This window comes from Anarrhichthys ocellatus, unplaced genomic scaffold (genome assembly GCF_004355925.1).
Source record: "Anarrhichthys ocellatus isolate YVR2014 unplaced genomic scaffold, GSC_Weel_1.0 scaffold41, whole genome shotgun sequence".
NCBI lineage: Eukaryota > Metazoa > Chordata > Actinopteri > Perciformes > Anarhichadidae > Anarrhichthys > Anarrhichthys ocellatus.
The window spans coordinates 796,065-801,986 of NW_022280071.1; positions in this window are offsets into that span (position 1 = coordinate 796,065).

Below are 5,922 nucleotides of genomic sequence, written 5' to 3' on the forward strand. Positions count from 1 at the left end.
AAACTAATAGTATCCATATAGCCATGTTATAAACTAATATTATCCATTAAGCCATGTTATAAATCTCCCCAAAACATTGCAATAGTAATAAACACAATAAATATTGATTAATTTTATAACCGAAGAGTACCATGCTATAAGATATATGGAAAATGCAAAGGCCCACAGGCCTCAAACAAGTTTCATTAGATTCCTCCGGCTCTGGGGTTTACATCGATATTACACTTGTTGCTGTCTGTTGCCATCTGATGGCTGTAACAAAGTACTATGGGGGGCTGCAACCTGACCTTTCCTCTGTCGCCACATCTTGACAAAATTCCAAGCCATATGGCCTACAGTTGCAGACAACTTTTCTCCCATACAGAAAGCCTACTATTGCTAGTCCGAGCTGGCTGTTGTCACAGCTATTTAGAAGGGGAACAGAGAGTTTGAGGGTACCATAATGTCATTTTTACAATGACAGACAATATTATGTGGATGTTCAAAACCCATATGTTCAAAGTTTCTGAAAGAACTTAAATTATTCCATGTTTTCTTTAAAGAATGTAAAGCTTTGATGGTGGCAGCATTTGGATCTCTAAACCACAATTCTCTGCATTGATTACAACATGATGTATCTTTCACAACAACTACTGTTTTCAGGGATCTTTCCATGTCTAAATCAGGCCTATATGCTGTACTAAAAGTCTAACTCCTGTAAATACAAAGATCCATTTACATCATCACATTGCAGAGGAGAGAAAAAGCAGGAGGACAGATCAGTCGCTCAAAGTTCTCCAGAGGCCGCGCCATCTTTTTATAGGCCTTCAGAAGTGGAGTAGGCTAATTAGCATTCAAGCGCCAATATAGAGCAGCAAAACACTCGGCCACGGTCTGCTGCACGCTGCTAGAATATCATGAATCTTTCAGACAACACAACAGGAAAGATCATCTGCAGGCCGAGTTCAGGGTCTGTACTCTGGGTGCCTGTTAGCATTAGAGCGGATATAAATAATTGACTTATGAGTTTTAAAGCATCAAGTTGCACCGGTGACCTTTTGTCCCCACGGGAGCCTGATCAGCAGCTCCAACTGGCTGCTCTTTAATCCAGGTAATATGTAGATTAGGAGAGATTTATGTGGATTAGATGGATTCTTTCTACTATCAGGGCTCCTACACAACCTGCCTGCGGTGTTTAGGCTGATACATACTACTACAACTACTCATAATAATCTTCTCTTTATCAATTACCAACAGCTGACTGACACTTTGGTCCAGAACAAGATATTTTGGCGACTAAAGAAAAGATTGCGATGAAACTATTTGGATTTCAACACATCAAAAATATCTGTCCAGTGCCATTAGAGGTCGACCGATGGTGGATTTTTAAAGGCCGATATAACACCGATACTTTGGAGCAGGAAAAATAACTCTAAGTAATAAAAACCTAAATAAGTAACCAATATAAATCTTGAACTGAAGATCAAACTAGCCTTAAAAAAATCTAGGTGAGATTGATTTTTATGTTTTAAAAGAGTGTAAAGTTTATGAGGTGCTTTATTTCTGTCGGCTACTTTTGTATTTAATCATTAGTAAGAGAATATCCTGAAGTGTGATTTTATGGAATACGTCGCTGGAATATGTTCTATTTATTAACAATATGCGCTGCACCGTTCTGTGGCTTATGACTGGCCAGGACTACTTCTGTTGCGGTTCCCGTTACATGCGATTTCATTTCATGAATGGATAGTTCCGTGGCTGGATTATTTGGACGAAAGAACGCGGAATTGATAAGTAATTCAAAGTAACCTGTCCTCCTGTCCCGTATCATGGACAAAGAGTTGATAGTGTTGTGTTATATATTTGACTTGTGGGGGGAAATAAACTCATAATGCGCAGTTAGCGTCGCCATGACATTATTTTTTTTAAGCCTATATTTCTTTACATTTTGTTAAATCTGCACCAGGGAAAGGGATGCTGCATAACTACCAGTTTTACACTGTAACTGGACTGCTTTGATAGGAAAAGACAACAGCCGAACATAAAGATTATGAGGACCTGAAGTATCGTTTTTAATATGAATTCTGAGCACACTTATCCACGTTCATCACTGGAAAGAGGAAATCATGCAGATTCAAGTGATAAGTGTATGATGTCTGTGTGTTCTTACTCTTCTTAAGCGTCATAACTCATTTTTGATTTATGATGCGTCAGCCTCAGGACAAACTGGATCTCCTGCCCTCTAGCCGTCCAGATATGATTAAAGAACCTTTCATTTACATTTTAGAGTGTTCTACACGATAAACTACTGTATGCAGTCCAACAAGCACTTTATATTGCAAAGAAATAATAATTCAAAAATAAATATAGATAAATTAGTGCAGTTCTTTCCCACACTGACTAGCTGAAATAAATCGCCAGAGATGTAGATTAGTGGATTGAAAGTAGGAAGGGTGTAAGGGATGAGCTAACAACATGTCAGTTTGGATGAGGCACGAAGTAACATGACTGACCTACATCATTGTAAAGGACCAGAGGGAGAGGAGAGCAAGCGAAGACATGTAATGCTTCATCTTACACATATTCATTTATAGCCATATATTCACGCTATGTGCCAGAAAGCCATTAGGATCCATTGAGCAGTTTAGTTCATTTAAACTGCTAATAGATAAATGTTCCTGCTGATGACATTTAACACGTATTTGTTTCTGCTTGATTACATTTTTTCACAACTAGTAATCACATCATATCACCTCATTCGGCACTAGATGGGCTTGGCACGTTTCTGTCCTCTCATGCCATTTCAGTAGTCTGGAAGTGAATTTATACCAAGAGGAAAAAGAGGAAGCTAAGAAGAAGTTCCTTTAAAAGTCATATCTTTTTTATTTGTATCAGGAAAACATAATGTTAAAATGTCAGCAACAGCATCATGTTGTATATTTCATTTGATACAGTCAGACCATGAGGATGAAAATAAAAAATGTCTTCAAAGTCAAAGAACTGGGAAGTGGTATAACGACTCATATCGGTACTTTGTATTGGCAAGTACCCAAATGTAAGTACTGGTACTTGTACTCGCTCTGAAAAGAATTGGTACTGGTACATTCCTGATGTCAAAATCAGCACCACACAGCCCCCCACTGTTCCTGCTCACCCCCTTTGGAAACATGAATGCGATATCAAATCAAAAGACATTCTGTATCCAAGGCAGCAAGATCATTCAAATCAATGGTGTTAATTCTCTGGGGACCATGAACCTCCAACGCAATTATGATGGCAATGCAGCCTGTGTGACATTCTGACCCCAGTGGAGTCAGATGAAGGTCAGGGTCGTGAAAAGCATTAGGCTGTTCATCCTCTGGGGAACATGAACATCTGCACTAAATGTCATGACATCTGGCCAGTAGTTTATGAGATGCTTTGAGATCAGTGTGTGAGATTTATTGCGATACAGGAAGCGAGGCAATATGTTGCAATTTTCTAAAACTGATATTAGTGAAAGCTTTCATAGTATAATGAACACACCACCACATGCATGAAGAGTAAAGAACTGTTGTCTGTCAGAGCAGTGAGATCTGCATTTGCATTTATCACGGTCCCGGTAACCTCCAACAACATAGCCCTACTTTGAGAGGGTGCCATCTCTTTGCAAATGAAATAAAGTATTGACTGAGTTCATCTTCGCATGTAAACTATTAATAAAAATCCGGTACAGTGTTTTTCAGAGGCAATACAGTTTCACAAAACATAACACCGCGATACTCAGTATTTTCAGAATGTTCTTACACACACAGTGACCCACAGTGACTACGTTTACATGCAACAAATATTCCTGTTTTTGCTCTTATTCCAAAATTAGACACTATTCCTAATAAGCTGTTTACATGGCTAATGAAAATGAATATTCCACTCATATTCCCGTTTACATGCAGCTGTGCATATTCCAATTCCCGTAAAATGACCCATGTGGCATTAGCCTTGAATCCCACGTCGCTTATCACGTCAAAATATGGAAAAGTGGAACGGCAGGAGTTTTGCTTCTTTGAATAAGAATATGTCGTTTGTTTTTAAAGTTTTCCAGCGGTGGTGGTGCGAACACAGTCTCCTTCTTTCATTCCTTCAACCGCAATGTTTAAAAGTAGGTGTGTTTCTCCTTCTGACGAAGAAATGTGGGCTTTTCTTTCGGGCATGCATCTCTACTCCAGCTTTGCAAACTATTGAACTAGTTGGTTCGTGTACGACACACAGAGATGGTCGCAAACAGGAAAGAGGCAGTAAAACCCTCTATTGAGACGCATATTCCAAACGCTCTGTATACATGTCCATAGACAGCTTCTAAAAGCACAATCTTATCGGCACATCACACCTCTCAATCAAAAAATGCTCTATTTGGAATCAGGCCTTATATATACATATACATATACATATACATACATATACATACATATACATATATACACATATATATATATATATACATACAGTTGTGTGAAAAAGTGTTTGCCCCCTTCCTGATTTCTTATTTTTTTGCATGTTTGTCACACTTAAATGTTTCAGATCATCAAACAAATTTAAATATTAGGCAAAGATAACAAGTAAACACAAAATGCAGTTTTTAAATGAAGGTTTGTATTATTAAGGGGGAAAAAAATCCAAACCTACATGGCCCTGTGTGAAAAAGTGATTGCCCCCCCCCCTGTTAAAACATAAATTAACTGTGGTTTATCACATCTTTGGAAAGCTGAGTTCAATTTCTCTAGCCACACCCAGGCCTGATTACTGCCACACCTGTTCTCAATCAAGAACTCACTTAAATAGGACCTGCCTGACAAAGTGAGGTAGACCAAAAGATCCTCAAAAGCTAGACATCATGCTGCGATCCAAAGAAATTCAGGAACAAATGAGAAACAAAGTAATTGAGATCTATCAGTCTGGAAAAGGTTACAAAGCCATTTCTAAAGCTTTGGGACTCCAGCGAACCACAGTGAGAGCCATTATCCACAAATGGCAAAAACATGGAACAGTGGTGAACCTTCCCAGGAGTGGCCGGCCGACCAAAATTACCCCAAGAGTGCAGCGACGACTCATCCAAGAGGTCACAAAAGACCCCAGAACAACATCCAAATAACTGCAGGCCTCACTTGCCTCAATTAAGGTCAGTGTTCATGACTCCACCATAAGAAAGAGACTGGGCAAAAATGGCCTGCATGGCAGAGTTCCAAGACGGAAACCACTGCTGAGCAAAAAGAACAAAGGCTCATCTCAGTTTTGCCAGAAAACATCTTGATGATCCCCAAGACTTTTGGGAAAATACTCTGTGGACTGACGAGACAAAAGTTGAACTTTTTGGAAGGTGTATGTCCCATTACATCTGGCGTAAAAGTAGCACGGCATTTCAGAAAAGGAACATCATACCAACAGTAAAATATGGTGGTGGTAGTGTGATCGTCTGGGGCTGTTTTGCTGCTTCAGGACCTGGAAGACTTGCTGTGGTAAATGGAACCATGAATTCTGCTGTCTACCAAAAAATCCTGAAGGAGAATGTCCGGCCATCTGTTCGTGACCTCAAGCTGAAGCGCACTTGGGTTCTGCAGCAGGACAATGATCCAAAACACACCAGCAAGTCCACCTCTGAATGGCTTAAGAAAAACAAAATGAAGACTTCGGAGTGGCCTAGTCAAAGTCCCGACCTGAATCCGATTGAGATGCTGTGGCATGACCTTAAAAAGGTGGTTCATGCTTGAAAACCCTCCAATGTGGCTGAATTACAACAATTCTGCAAAGATGAGTGGGCCAAAATTCCTCTACAGCGCTGTAAAAGACTCATTGCCAGTTATCGCAAACGCTTGATTGCAGTTGTTGCTGCTAAGGGTGGCCCAACCAGTTATTAGGTTTAGGGGGCAATCACTTTTTCACACAGGGCCATGTAGGTTTGGATTTTTT